The following is a 16,146-nucleotide window of genomic DNA, read 5'->3' on the forward strand; positions in this document are numbered from 1 at the left end:
TATGTGCTTGTTTAGTAAAAGTGTGAATGGGACCCTGCTCTTTTTTTGCAGCCCAGCCTCTCTTAGGGTTTTATCTTGGTTTATTTGTCATCATGGGGACTGTTACTCATTAGAACTATTACATAAATCAGGGCAGACAGGCTCTGTCCTAAAGGATTTAGGAATTTGAACTGATAGGGCCCCAAGCCACAGCAGAATTGCCTGTATATTATTTTGCTCATAAAAACATGCTCAACTGTATCAACATTTTGTGAGCTCAAGAACTCTTATATTTATGGTAACAAGTTTGCAAATTAAGGGTTTTTTTTTCAGTGAGTTGTTTTAAAGGATAAATATTATAACCATGATTAGGATCCTTTTTAAACTGTAAATTTGTGAATTGTTTTCAAACTACTTATTCCAGCCTGGCAAATACAGTGAAGTAATATGAAATTGTACATACCTACTCTTTTGTACTTGCATTGTACTTTTTCTGAGTCCAGGCAAAGGCAGACACAGTCTGCTGTAACATGATTGAAATGTTTCCAAGTGTTTCTGGTACCATCAGTCACAAGGGTGCCTTTGCAGGACCCTTTGCAGTTCCTATTAACTCCAGAGGAAGCTGGACCAGCTCCTCCTGGAGCTTGGTGTCTCAAGGAATTTGGGCCTTGATTGCTGCTCTGTTCACTTAGATCTGATGTTTACTTACACCCAAGGTCCTTGATAATCTCCGTTCTGCTTGTCTCTAGCCTCAGAGGAAGTGCATGCCCTTATTTCCCAGTGGCTCTGTTTCCTGCAGGTCTCATATCCCCAGGTGCTGACATAAGTCAACCACAGGGACCACCAGGTTGTATCTAGGTCCTGTAAAAATCCCCAAATCCATCTGGCCCAGCAAAGCTCAGTTTATGGGGGTCAGAGCACAGTTACTGACCTATGTTTCACTGGGAAGCATCTGCTGAAAGGTGGCCTTACAGTTCCCTCTTATTCAGTAGCAGAAGCATTTTTCAAGGATGCATGGAAACCAAGCTCCAGATCTCTGCTCTTCAGCCTGCCATCCCTACCTGGGCATCCATCACCCCTGTGCATGAGAACATGAGCCAAGAGGACATAGAAGGTTTGAGATCAGTCTTTCCTAGTCCCTTGTGCCCTTCCTTTAGCTTTTTTTTTTAGTGACAGCTCCTCTTTGAACTTGCCAGGCTCAGGCACCCAACTCTTCTCTCATGCTGTGTGGTCCAGCCAGGATTCCCCAGGGCAGCCTGCTCCATTGGTGAATTAACTCCCAAACGTGCACCAGTTGCACCAAGTACAATTCCTCCTGGTATTTCATTTTCACAGACAAAGCAGATACCAGCAATACCTGGACACAGACTGAAGCACAAGAAATCAGAAGGAAATGGGAGGAACAGAGTGGGAAAGTGAAAGCACACTGCACTAGATTGCACTTTCTTTTCAGGTAACTTGGGAGCTGTATTACATTCTTGAAATCTGGTGATTTTTTTTTTTTTTCCAAATTTAATTGTGGGTAGCTTTGAAAGATTATAGTTGACTTAGATTTTAAAAGTTTATCTTCCCTGGTACAACCCCCTCTGCACCACCCTGTAGAGCAGCAGTAGTAACTCTTCACTGACACAGACCAAGACATCCCAGATGCCTGCTGAGCCTACAGGCAGCACAGACCTGAGCTCAGACCCTGTCCCCCAGACTGGTCTTCTGCTGCCAGAGCCCAGGGAAGAGCATTCATGAGCAGCACAAGGCTGCAGGAATTAGGACTTCTCTGTGACCTGGCCCCTAGTGAGAACAGCAATGGCACAGGTGTGAGCTGCTTGGACAAAGGAGACACCCCGTTCACCTGGCACCTGCACTAATACCTTGCAGATGAAAATTAAAATTTAGGTGGAAATTGATGAGCAACAATGACCAAATTCAAGTGACATCTTCTCTTAACTCCAGAGGTCAGCACAGAGCAATCAGAAGGAATAATTTCTTGTGAAACCTGTAGCATTTGGCAAGTCACTACACTGACCTCTCAGGGCCTGTCTTCCCTGTGTGTGTCTTGGGGAAAGTTTGGAGTCACACCAAGATGTCATCTGGTTCTCATTGGTTTCTTCCCATCTGCAAACACAGTTCTCATTTTGAAAAAATTCAAATGGCTCTTTATTTCCTTGCAGTGCAGAGGACATCCTTCAGACCATGCAGATGTTCAGAGCAATCTCAGCCTCAGAGGGCAGTGTCTGAGGGACGAGGCTGCGCTTTGCTCCCCTGCAGAAGCAGCATTGCACAGCAATGCATACAAAGGTTCCTTAGGCAGTTACCAGCTCTGATTGCAACCAGAATTACTGGTGGAAGGCAGTAATCCCTCTAGAGCTCTCTGGGAGTGCCCTGTGCCCTGCTCAGGTTACCCAGAAATGCCCTGTTGGTGAAGTGCTGCTGTCCCAGAACGGCTTCAGCGCTGGCCCTCAGTCTTTTCTCCTCCCCAGCTTTCTGTGGGTGAAAATTTGAGAATACTGTGACCATTTACCCATATTTCAGGCATGCCTTGCTGCTGAAAGACTTCAGCAGAAGGGGAGGTCATATAGCCAGGCATAGTGGGCTCAGTATAAACCTGACTGCCTGTGTGGCATGAATTTATGACTATATGGAAATTAGCTGTAGCAATGAGACCATTCTAACATTTTAGTATTTTTCTAGCCTTTAACTTGAAAAATATTCAGTGGCAAATCATCGCAGTGAATGTTCAGAGCTAATATCAACAAAATCATACTTTGCTGATTGCTAGCCTAGCAATTCTGTGGGTATGGCTGCTGCTCTAATTGGATTACTAATGTGCCTTTGCAAACCAACACATGTCTGCAGTGTTACATTTAAATAATACAATAAATGCTGTGTTACATAATAAATACAATTAGGAAAATTTACTACTTGACTCACACAAAACAACTAATGAAGGGTGCATTGCATATTGTACAACCAGTATGCAATTTTTAATTTTTTTGTGTGACTATGTCCATATTTGAGCTCAAATTATGCTTTCATGAATGCTAGGAAAAGAGAAGCACTACATTGTGAAAAATAAAGGAAAGTATGGAGTGTTTCACTGTTTTGACACAGAGGCTATGCGTGTTAGCACATACACAGTAAAGGGTTCATTATATATTGTGTAGCAATGGCACTGAAAGAAAGAAACTAATTTACATGGCCATAGTCTGAATGCAGCTATCAATAAATAAACGTACACTTTTTCTTTTTATCCTTGTTTTCTAAATTGATAACATCCACCCTTTAATTAAATTATCTCTTTAAACCCTCAAAAATGCAATTGCCCTATATTTTGCATAGGCAAAAAGGGGTCTAAGATCAATTCCTAACTTCCAACTCTAAGGATCCAGAGTGGTGTAGTTTAGCTTTGAAGTGGGGCTGCAGATGTGCAGCCTTTCAATTCATTGTGTTTCATCCTTCCCTGGGGAAAAAAAGGGAGTAGTAAATACAGATACAGTTTATTGTAGGTCACCCAAAAAAGTCTGGCAATTTAGCATGAGGGAAAAAAAACCCAGCAAGTGTACTGTTATTGAGGAGTGAAAAGTGTGGGGAAAGGGGGAAGTTCAGAAGTGTTCTCCAGCAAATCCAGCAGAAAACCAAAGACTTGCTTTGCATTCGCTCGTGTTTATTCCTCGTCACACAACACTGTGACACTGTCACCCCCCAAGGAGCTCCTGTGGCATCATGGGCTCAGCTACCTCGTCTGGAATGTGGAGAGAGATATTTCTGACAAAAAATGTGAGGTATTTCTCACAAAATACCTTTTCCTGTGGGGAAAGGGACTGCATGCAGTCACCATCTTCATTCAGCGCTGATTTTAGGAGGTCACTTGGTGGCTTTTACTGGGAAAGCAGCCATGCCGGTCCCTGACAGTGCTGATCAATATTTTGGGTGTATCAGAGGTGCAGATTGCCATGCCTCCAAGTCCTCCTAGTCCCAGGACCATGTCACACCCAGGCGTGTCCCAGCCAGCTCCCAAGCCCAGACTTGGTGTAAGGATGTAGCTGGGTTTGAAAGTGTGTAACATCCCAACATCCTATCATCAACATCCCAAGTGTTGTCAGGATCAGACCTTCAGCAGGTGATTCAAACCTAAGGGACATAAAGAAGTCTCCATATTCCTTTTGTACTTTGCAGACTGTAAGAGTACTTTTTAAAGCCAGTGAGTCAATACAAGATTAATGCTTTTATAATAACATACATAAACAACATGAAAAAATTACTACTATTTCTGACAATGCGCAAATCAAATGCCAGGTTGTCTCAATGGGTATAATTTCCAGGCAAGTAAAATTATGTCCAGGAAATTTTTTTGCTCATAGTATCATCCATGGGCTGCACAGACAGTGCAAGAATTCAGTTCCAGTTTTATTGTAAAACCTCAGTATCTGAAAGCACAATGTCTAAAACATGGTTTGGGGATTGTTTGTGGGGTTTTTTGTGTGTGTGTAAACATTGTTTATTTACAAAAATAAAAATGCTATAATTCTACAGATACAAACCCATTTTTAGCTCACTAGAATACTACTTTGTTGGATACTCTCAGCAAAAATATTCATTCCAAATTTACAGCCAATTTAAATTACTTGAGTTTCGAGATAACCTGTTGAAAAGCATTCTTGTTTATTTTGTTTCTTTTTGAAAGGGCACAGCTTGGTAGATATCTTTAGCTGAGCTGGCATTGTTGTCTCCTACTACAAACCTCAAAATTTTACATCTGGAGCTAATTCGCCTGGTTTTGGTATTTGCTCGTTTCTGCATTGAATTCTAGAAGGAACGATCAGTTCAGTGCTGTTTTCTAGTTGGTATGGCTTTCCTTTTTGCATTGATTGCAAATAACTGAAATATGAACACCAGCAAATATTCCCAGACACATCAAAATTAGTCACTTTTCTGAACGTTTTTCTTTTTTAAATTGTTTTGTAAAATCTAGAATCTGATTGTAAATTGTATCATGGTTGGAATTAGCAAACCAAATATTTTTTCTACCAACAGAATTACTTGACATGAATTCTGTGAAGTATTCTAATTCAGTTGTGTGTAACAATACTTGCCTATTTCATTTGCCCATTCTGTCTAATTTGTTTCAAATTCTTAAAGTCAGAAGTATGTAAGTCCCATTTAGAAAATGCCCTATGCTGTACATTTGCTCCTATGAATAGAGCTTTTAGAGGGATTGAAACCAAGCCTATCTGATTGCTGCAAACAGAATTCCATGTATAAGCCTTCAAAATCTGAATATTTGTACCTGTTTGGCCATTGTAAACCAAGGGCATGTTAATGTGATTCCAGTTCAAGCAAAGAAACATAAATCACAGGGCTCAACTGGCTGCTAACCACTTTTATCAAACAGGCCACATAGCTACAGGGTCAAGAGTGATGGATGGGCTCGTGACACCCAACAATGTTATTTTGGAGGGTGGTTTGGTGGCTGGGAGTTGGCACTGAAGTGGTTAAAGCAGCTTGGCTGGGTGGATCCAGGCAGTTCCCTTTGCTGAGCCTCAGGAGATATTTGCCAGTACTAAAAAACTAAAAATTATAATGGACGTAGCATTGAGCCTCTCCTGAGAAGCACAGCAAAGTGCTGTAGCCTGTGCTAGGCTGTTCCTGGTTTTGGTCACCTTGGAACCCTTGTTTATTCCTGAAACTGGAGTGTTTGGCACACTCCAGTTAGCTCTTTTCAGTGTCTCTGCACTGGCAAAGCACTGATCATGCTGTGATCCTTCTCATAAAATGGATAGAGAGATTTGTTTAGACTTTCCATATGATGACAGCATATATAGATATTACAAGATAAATTAATTACCAAGTCTGGCTATATTTGCTAGGAGATCTTTATCAGTAAAACAAGAAAAATTGTCTTACCAGTACAGAGAATCAACAAAAGTAAGTGATGTTCTGAACAGAAAGTAAGGTGCTAAAATATACAATTGGACCCCAAAGCTCAGGCATGTGTCACAAAATTATCATTCTTTTCCAATGCTCAATGCACCTGCGTCTTTTGGGAAAAAGCCTTGGTTTCTGCCTGCACCAGGGTGTGCAAGGCTTACATTTGCTGTGCCTGTAAGAAAGCAAAATATATCTGAGGACATTCTTTGGTCTGCACAGCGCTCAGGGGTGGGCTTGCCTCCATTCCCAAATTTAAGCATGCCCATGGACCATGAATATTGGTCCAGCCCCCAGCAGAAACTGGACAAAATGTCCCTGCTTTGGGGTGTCTGTGGCTTTTGGAGAGCAGTTGAAGGTCATGGCAAACCACAGCTGCCTCCTCCAGCCAAGCCCCCACCAGGGTGGGATCCATCCCACTGCCAGCCCCTGGTCTGCAGCCAAGGACTGTACTGCCAGGAGAGTGGTGCAAATCATCAGCAGTGTGCTCTTATTCCTGCCTTCTTAATGGGCTAAAAACAGTGGAAAACAGATCATTTTCTATTTTAATGATCAAAAGTGTGTTGCCCATTATTCATAGCCTACACACAAGATGTTATGATTTTCAATTTTCCTGCACTGATTGTTCAGTCCATTTGGCAGCTGAACTTCAAGTGATGCTGTTTTTTTTTTTAAAAAAGGAGGAAAAAAATCCCCAAACAGAAAACCCAAACACCCATTATCAGCATTTCAGACAAGCAAAATAATTGAATGAGGTGTAAGGATCTCACATGAAAAAGCTGTGAGCAGAGTTGCCTCTGTTTGCAGCAGATAGATGTTTACATGGCAGTGGGAGAAGTTTGGGTTCAGGACTGATTGATTGGGTTCAGGCATCAGACTGATTGATTGGGGTTCTGAACATTGCCCTACAAGCAGCTTCAGCACCAAAATGGCACTTTTGGAACAAATTTCTGTATCTGTTTCTACACTGTTAGGGGCATTTCACATTCCTGCTACTGAAATCAGAGGATGGCAGCAAGTGTTACACAAGCAATTTACTGTCACATACTGTGCATGTGGGTATTAGCCAGGGACATTTTTAACAACAGAGACATTTCAGCTGAGTGTTGGTCAGAAAAAAAAGGACATTTTACCATCCAGAAACATCTGCAGCAGGTCCCAGTGCCTGATGTCACTCAACACACTCCCAAAGAGCTGAACCACACAGAGATTACCTAAATAAACCAAAAGAGATGGTAGGTCTAAGAAGCAAGTGTTCCTGTGGCTTGAATATGGAGTAACTTGGTTGAATTGCAGGTAGTAAATAATAAATAGATAAATAGATGTAATGACTTAAATGCCTGCTAGAAGTCAAAAGGAGATGCATGTATTTTTCCATCACAATTTTGATTGTGTTTACCAAGTTAAGAGGTGAAATGAAGAAGCATAAGTTCCTGTAAATTGTTAATTGGAAAACATAGATTTTTACTCTCCTTCAGATAATGCTTCCTTGCAAAACATTAAACTGGAATAAATTTCAAGATTGAAAATCTTTTTAAACAAGTGTCAGTTGTAAAAATGCTTTAATCATGGGTTGACAGGAACTTAGCCTCCAACTCATACCATAATTGTGAGTGCTCTTAACGAGTCAGTCCCACTTTTGATGTCAGCTCAGGATTTTTCCACTGTAAGATCTTTGAATGAAGAGGACTCAAAGCCATATAAGAAGCCAATCAAATACGGATCACGTTTCTGCTGGTTCGATATTTACACTTTGCGAACAAAAATGGGTGTTTTGGGCTTGGCACCCCTTCATTCACAGAAACATGGTTATGGATCCAGGAGGCAGAGGCAGCTGAGGTGCAGCTGCTTTGCAGAGCGGTGCAGAGGCCTTGGCAGAGGATGTGTAGAGCTGGTGGTTAAGGAGACTGTGGAAGAACCAACTGGTGGTGTCCAGGGAACATTCCTGTGTGTTTTTAATGCCGTGAAACATGATCAAGTATGAATTCTCTACGTCTGGGAGGATGTAAAATTCCAGGTGACGTTTGGAATGTTGCAGTTAAGCTACTACAAAGACTTTTCAAATAAACAGGAGAAAAAATGTTGTCTGGGATGTGCATGCGAGTACTCTTGTCTTTTCTTCTGAGCATGGAATGTGGGGGGCGAGGCAGAAACACCTCCAGGGTGAGACACCCCCCCTTGGAAATGTGTAGAGAGCTCAGAACCATATGTGGAGACCCCACAAGTCTCCAGGTGTTGGGTAAACTGTGTATGTTTGAGCAGAGGCAGGTGGGATAACAACTGGTGGGATGTGCTTCAAATGAACCCAATGGTCATCTGCTAAATTCTGCAGCTGAGTGATCCTTTGCTTAGCAATAAAATAGAGAGCAGATGGAAACTGTTTGCTCTGTAAACAGTTACAAGGAACTCCCCATATATCCCCTCTCCATAACTTCCATTCTAATCAATAGAAGCCATCTGTCCAAGGTATTAAGATAAATCTTGGGAATTTTGATACTGACTAGAAAGGCACTTAAAAGATCAATCATGCTGCGACAGAAATGTCACTGCACCAAACATGGAGGCTTGCTAATCTTGCCAGATAACACGGACCCAGAGGGCAAAGCTTTCTGGTTGATAAACCCAGGCAAAGCCCTGTTGCTCTCCCCATCTCCTCAGCTAAATAAATCAAGCCCCAGTAAGAGCTGGTGCCGGGCATAGGCTGTGGATGGCACTTGCTGCTGCAGCCTCCAGCCAGACACAAAACCTGCAAGGGCTGGTGTGACAGCCCCTGCCTGCCAACACACACACAACTTACTCTACCAGCAGAAAGGAAAAGGGTGGAAGAGTTGCAGCCACCAAAAGTTATGCTGGGCCTAGCAGTGAAGGGGAGAGGGAAGTTTTTTTCTCTTTAGCTGTCATTTCACTGATTTTGGGTGTCCACAGAATTGCTGTGCTGGGAGTCTAATTCCCCTGGGATTTATTCAGGGTCTCCCATGCTTCAAATAAGTTAAGATTTTCAGACTCTTTTAAATTCTTCACAGTTCCAGCCATAAATTTCTCCATCATAGAGTGTTGTGGGAAAATCCTACTAATCCAGTAGATATTCATAATTACAGAAAATCAGAAAATCCCTCTTTTGTTTCTAATAATTACTCTTTTTACACTACTATATTTTGATGTTACTGTTCAAGTGCCTTCCTGATTTGAAATATATAGCTGAGGAGTTACCAGTTGGTTCAGCTCATTTCCTAAAGGGAAAAAAAAAATCACTGAGCTCTGCTCTCCAAGAAGGCAACAAAGCAAAAGAGTGGAAGAGCAGCACCAGCAGCTCCCACAGCTGCTGCTGAGGTGAAGGCCTCTGTGAAAGCATCCAGTCTTGCTGCATATCAGGAGGTGGAAGAAGGCAGCAAGTTCAACGGGAGAGGATTTCAAGGGAGATTATTTCCCCTCTTTCTGCTGCTGGTAGGAAGGTCATCCATATTGCCCTCAGGTAAGCCTGGGTTGGCTTGCTCAGATGATTTGTGACCCCTTTAGGAGTGGACACAGGGCTGCCAATTCCCAGCCATTGCATGCATCTCTCTCCAGGCCCCCAAAACCCTCTCCTGAGGCAGCAATGTAAAAATAGCCCATAATCCAATTTATTACAGCAGGATCCAGCCCTCACCTAAGGGCTGCATTTATACTTCCATCACCAGGATGGTGGAGCTGCCTTGAGCTCCCAAATGTGTTGCTGGGATTTTTTCCCATGCTCACACCAGTTATGAGCTCGGTGTCCAGGCTGCCTGCTGGCATGTCACTGCTGTGCCACACTGGGACAGACACCACTGCACAGGGCTGGTGTTTAAGGGATGAGGCAATTAGAGGTGATTCATTGGACCTTGTGCACTGAGATTTGGGGGTTTATCGTGTGTTGGGGTTTTCGGTGGTTCCAGACACCAAGCTGAAAACTTCATTGGCATGATGCAACTGCTGCTGTTTTTTCCTGAGGCGGGGTTTCATTGTCCTTCCATCTCCAGTGGGCACCTGATCATGCCCAGAAACACACTGACACCTTCAAGGTGCTGGAGTGAGTCCAGAGGATGAGGCTGGTGAAGGGTCTAGAGGGTAAATCCCACAAAGAGTGACTGGGGGAGCTGGAGGTGTTTGACCTGGAAAAGAGGAAGATCAGGGGTGATCTTATCACTCTACAACTCCCTGAAAGGAGGTTGTGGCCAGGTGTGGGCTGGGCTCCTCTCCCAGGCAACCAGGAACAGGAGGATACAGCCTCAGGTTGTGCCAGGGGAGGTTCAGCTGGACATCAGGAAGAATTTCTTCCTGGAAGGGGTTATCAGGCATTGGAATGGACTGTCCAGGGAGGTGGTGGAGTCACCATCCCTGGAGGTGTTCAGGAAACAGCTGGACATGGCACTCAGTGCCATGGCCAAGTTGACATGGTGTTATTCGGTCTAAAGTTGGACTGGATGATCTCAGAAGTCTTTACCAACCTGATTCTCCATTCCCCCTACACCATATCCAAAAAGTACATTTTGTGCAACTGTTGCATTTATACAGGAAGATTATATAAAGGTTAAAATCCACCTCACCCTAGTCATGTAACCAGTTATTTTGGTGGAAATGACGCTATTTGAATGAGTACTCCAAAAAAGATTTCACCTGAAATACCCTTGAAATGTGCTGTACAAGTTGTTAAAGCCCTCACCATGCCCACCGTTTTTCTCTTTGCTTTTATCCACTTTAATTGGTCTCTTACCCCATTTATTCCTCTGCCTGCTTCCAAGTCCTCTGTTTCCTTCCCACTGCTTTATTCTCCCATACTAATGCAAAAGCTGTGTGTGACCCTGTGACCTGCTGAAATCGGTGCCAAAACCTCCATGGCTGAGCTGATCACCACACCAGCCCTAAAAATGAATCACACCCTCACATTTGCACCAAATGTCCTTGTTCCCCTTCACGCCCCAAGTGATTCCTTCAAAGGACAAAATTCTGACACTGAGGGTAATTAAAAACAGTTCATATCCTGCTAGGATTACAAGTTTAAAAACCTGACTGCCAGGGAATCAAGGCGTTTGCTGTTTTTGGAGGAAACGAACTCCCACAAGAAACATATAACTTAATTTTGCTGTCAGATGTTCCCACAGACTCCTCTTGAAAGTCAACCAAAGCTGTATATATGTGCCTGAAGTCAGTTTTAAAAAAGAAATTACATTTATATTTAGATTGTCACCCTCCAGTCATTCAAAATGGTTCACGTGGGAAGTTTATAATGCTATGATCAAACCCTTCATTTTGGAATTTATTGATGTTTGAGTGTCATGGGTCTTCTGCATGAGAACTCCTGATTGCCTTTAACACACACATTGTGTTGACACCAAGAGAGATGGTCCTGAGTGACCCAGCCCTGGAGCAGTGCCAAACAACTGGGGACACTTTCCCTTTGGAACTACTGGCAGAATGAGAAGAAGGAGCCCCTTTCCCTCACCCCAACAGCTGCAGGTGGATGCCTGTGGAGCAAAGTTTTATGTCCACATGTCCATCACCACCTAACTGTCAATCAGTTGGCAAAATCCTGCATGTATGGCTCCCTTGGCCAAGGAAACTATTCTGACCTTCTCATGCTCCTGGAGAACCAGAGAAAGGAACCACAAAATACTTGCTGGGGAGAATCCAGTGCAGGCATTACTGGTGTGCCTGGGTTTGCTGTGCTAAGAACAGCCATCTCATGGCACCTCCACTTTCAGAATGGTTTGGTCTCCTGCCATGCATTACACCAAGGGCAGGCCTATGCACATGGATACTGACAGACAAGTTCTGTGCTGTTCCTCTGTCTCCCAAAAGAGATAAATCCTCCATCCTCGCTGAGCTGTGGACCAGTGGCCATCCCTACCCTTTCCTGGGAAAATTATATGGGATAAGTGATTCCAAGTCTCTGTTTCTGTTAGTAGAAAACATGGGAATTTGAGAGTGTCTTTCAAATAAAAGATTTCTGCTAACCTGTGATGTCCAGGGAAGAAAAACTTTTCAATCTAACACACTACTGCAGCTTAATAACATGAAAAAATAAGTGATGAAATCAATGGAGTACCCAAACCAGAAAGACTTCCCTGGAGTAAGATGAAGGGGTACCTTTGCTCTGTCCATGTGCTTCAGGCTCTCCCCAGCTCACTCCTGCTGGTCAGACAGGGTCAGAATTCTTCTCCTGCACTCCTGGCCAGAGCCATGTGCATGCCAGGAGCTGTAAGAGCCCATGTCTCATTACATCAACTGCATTTGCAATGCAAAACCAAACCAATTCATCTGAATTGTGCAGGGAGAGAAACAATCATCCATTAAATCTCTGCAAATCAGGTAAAAACCATCAGCAGTGGGAAAGGAAAAAGCCAATATGGACAAAATTATTCATACCCATATAATCATGTTGATTTGTACCAATATTTATTTTTATCTCTCATCTTCAAAAATGTAGGTATAATTAAGCAACCTCTCATGAGCATCATCTGTGCTAGTAGTGAAGTAGTGAAATATTCCTATGTAGATCTAATAGTTGATGGTAAATGTTAGCATATCCTTGAGATCTGCGAGATCATCGAAGCAGAAATTATCTCATATTAAAAATGGTTATAGGCAGTTACAAGCTGTATCCACAGCCCTCTAGAGAGAAAAAAATCAACCATCAAGGATAATTTTTTAGTCGTTGTTTCCATCTGAAGTGCAATTACCTTTTTTCTAGCCCCTCAGAGCATTTTCAATAATGAGAAGCCTGTAGATGAATCAGATACTCCATCTTGGCTCCCTTCTGTTGCTGGTGATATCCAAGCATCTCGTGACCAGCTGTAAGTTTCTCCACAAGCCTCCGAATGAGACATTTTTGGCACCTTCCTTTCATATGCATTATTTGATGGTCTTGTGAGTCTTTTCCAACCTGAATGATTCTGTGAGTCTATACATAGAAAGATACCAGAGAGTCAAGGACTTGTCCACCACAGCAAGGGAGACCTGTGCAGGACTTAACAGCAAATCCTTGAGCCCCAGACCTGTGTTGTAGGCAGCACAATTTTCTCCTGAAGATGATCAGAGTCTTGACCCTACAAATCTTGAGCACCTTGGCTCCAACAGAAACACAGAGTATACAGCACTTTCTGAATTTTTCACCAAACCAAATCCCTTGTGCACACAAAGCTGGTGAAAGAGGACATCAGGCCACTGAAAGTATTATTATTATTATTATTAAAGGAAATTGAAAGAGCTGAAAGCAGAGGTTGCCACGTAAAAAACTGGTGGCGACAATTCCTCCTATTGTGCAGGTATCAGAATTAGGAAGCAGGAATCAGAAAGCAGCTCAGCTCAGTGGGATTGTAACAAAACATCCATTTATCAAAGTAGTCTAAAAAAAGCATAGCTCTAGGTTTTGAAAATACTAGTGAAAAGACTGCTGCATCTCTCAGCAATTTTTAAAGCTATCCTAAAAATTACTTCATTTTTGCTTTGTACCTAGGCACTGAAAAGTCAATGAGCTAAATTTTAGAAGTTTTTTTATGGTATCACATCCCAGCCTAAGTGCATTTTGATCTACACTGCAATGCTGTAAAAAAATTATATCAAAAGTGCACGTGAAAACAATTGCGAGGGATTGTTCATTCTTTTTGATTGGTTTCACCTACAAAGAGCAGAGACTACAGAGAAACCTGGAGCCACGGACAGGCTGTGCTGGAAAGTCCCCAGAAATATCCCAGCACTTTCTTTGTAGAGCACATCATTTTATTTTCCAAAGCAATTGGAAACATAACCAGTGTAAAATCCTGCCTCATGCCACGGGTGCTCTTGCTTGCTTTTCCACAGAGGTGGTGAAGATGGCTACAGCCAGCACATAGCACCAGAGAGGGCTCGTGCACCCTCTGAGCATCTCCACAGCAGAAAATGCAACTGAACCCAGGCAGAGGCAGCAGCCAGTGCAGGTGGGGATAACTCCCTGTGCACGACCATGAGCAGGGTCAGGTGCCCAAAGCCCTAAGGCTAAATGTGGGGGCATCTGGGTGGCTCTGGGGGAATTTTCACTGCATTTGGGCTCTGTCCAGCATCCATCTCAGCAGACCCTTCTCCCAGGGCAGTTCCTGCACAACTGAGAGAGATGGGAGTCTCAGCACATCAGCAGGGGTGTTTTAATCATGTCTCACCTTCCTGCCTCTCACTTTGGCCAGACCTGCAGGACACCTCGGGATCTAAACCCTGAGCAGGGGAATGGGTGCCACCAGAGTGCCCAGGTCTCCCTGGCAAGGCAGCTCTGGACAGCTGCATCAGCTGCAGTGTCACAGGGCCCAAGGCATGGCAGCTGAGCAGACACTGTGACACAGCTCCCTGCTCAGCCTGGGGCAGCGTCCAGAGCACAGGCAGCATCCATCCCACTTGCAGGCAGATGGTTTGGCACTGATGCCCAAAGAAGTGCTCCTGGATGCCTTTCAAGCAAATAAATATGTAACTCCAGCAGGGGAGATTCAAGAGCTGTTTTTTTAAAGAATATAATTTTATTAAAGGGTTTTAAAGGCATTGTCTTTGCCCAACAGGAGCCTGGGGTTCAGGGTGACACTGCTGCTCACAGGAGGTCTTTCAGAGAATCACAGAATTCCAGAATCATTACAGTGGGGAAAGACCTGTAAGATCACCGAGTCCAACCACTAACCCAGCACTGCTGAGCCTACCACTAAACTGTGTCCCTGAGTGCCACATCTACATCACTTTTAAATACCTCCAGGGATGCAGACTCCACCACTTCCCTGGGCAGCCTGTTCCAATAGTTGACAATCTTTTCCATGAAAAATCATTCCTTAATATCCAATCTAACAATTTCCTCTCATCCTGCTTGTCTGGCACATTTCCTCTCTGCCCATCAGCCCTTTGGCTCAGCAGTGGCACCATTCCTACATCTCCCACTTCTGATGAAAATGTGGTGCTGCCAAGGAGGATCTGCATGCAGAACCTGCCAGAAGAGAAACAACCCCATAAAAAAAAACATTCCAAGACACTGCTGGTACCCACAGATGCCCAGGGCTGAGGGGAAGGTTTCTCAGGGAAAGAGATTATTTTAATATGCTCAAGTCAGCACCAGTAGCACCCCGTACAGTCAGGAGGGGATGCATTCACTGCACCATTCAGCACTGTCAGTCATCTTTGCTCTAAAATCTTTTAAAACTCCAGAAACTGCAGCTGGGTGTTATTAGCATCAGTCCTATACCCTCCAGAATTTTTCTAGTGCCCCATAAGTGTTTAATACAACATGCTGGCAGCTCTGGGAGTCTGGGAGCATCATCCTTCAAAGAGCTTGCTCCTGCTTGGTTCAATGCTTTCTTGTGCAGGCAGGAAATTTGTTGTGGGTGGTATTAAAGCACCTGCAAGGCGGATGTTGAGACCATGAGGAGAGTTCTGAGTAGGCAATATTTGCCTTGGGGGTGGTGTGTTGTTCAGTTCAAACTGCAAAGGTTTTCTCTGCTCTGATTAAATGACATGGGCTGTGGAGACACCCCAGGGAGAGAGAAGGGACAGGTCCTCACGTGGATTTTCTTCGCCCACTGCTGAACAAATTTAGTCATTCAAATCCCAATATATTATCAATGGATATTTCCATCTCAACAGGCCATAGAGTTGCAAGCCACTAAAAATATGTGTTAGAATAAATGCTGCTCTCCCCAAAGAGGGGCTGAGTGGGGAGGTGGGGGTGACACAAAAGTGGTGTTTTATTTAGGGTCCAGCTTCAGGGGGGAAGCAAAGAGCTTGTCTCCTTTCAGGACATCCATGAGGACGCCTGTCCATGTGCTTTTCCACTCTGAACTGGATAAAGGCCAACATTTTTCTATATAGTTTTCCCAGCAAACATTTTTGGCCACTCAGTCCATTTTAAGACAGGAACTGCTGACTTTCAGGGCACACTGAAGCTGAGAACTTATTTCTGTTAGGCTGGTTTCTAGCTGGTCTCCCTGAAACTTCTACAAGCAGAGCCCAGCCAGAGTTTTTCCACAGCTCACACTCTGACATAGTCACATCCTACTCACCACAGCTTGTCTGCTCTCATGGATGTTTTTAACATGGCCTGACAGAGGGTGCAGATCAGTGGGAAAAAGCATTTCTAGAAAGGTGAATCTTCAGCAGGCACAAGACCACTTGATGGCATCAAGCTTTCTGCCACCCAGTTCCTGGAGCTCTCCTGCCTGTGCACATTCAGGCGCATCAATCTTAGCAGCCACTTTCCTCCTCAGCTGGAATTGAAAGGCTTTG

The sequence above is a fragment of the Lonchura striata genome, chromosome 3 (assembly GCF_050655825.1).
Source record: "Lonchura striata isolate lonStrDom1 chromosome 3, ASM5065582v1, whole genome shotgun sequence".
Classification (NCBI taxonomy): domain Eukaryota; kingdom Metazoa; phylum Chordata; class Aves; order Passeriformes; family Estrildidae; genus Lonchura; species Lonchura striata.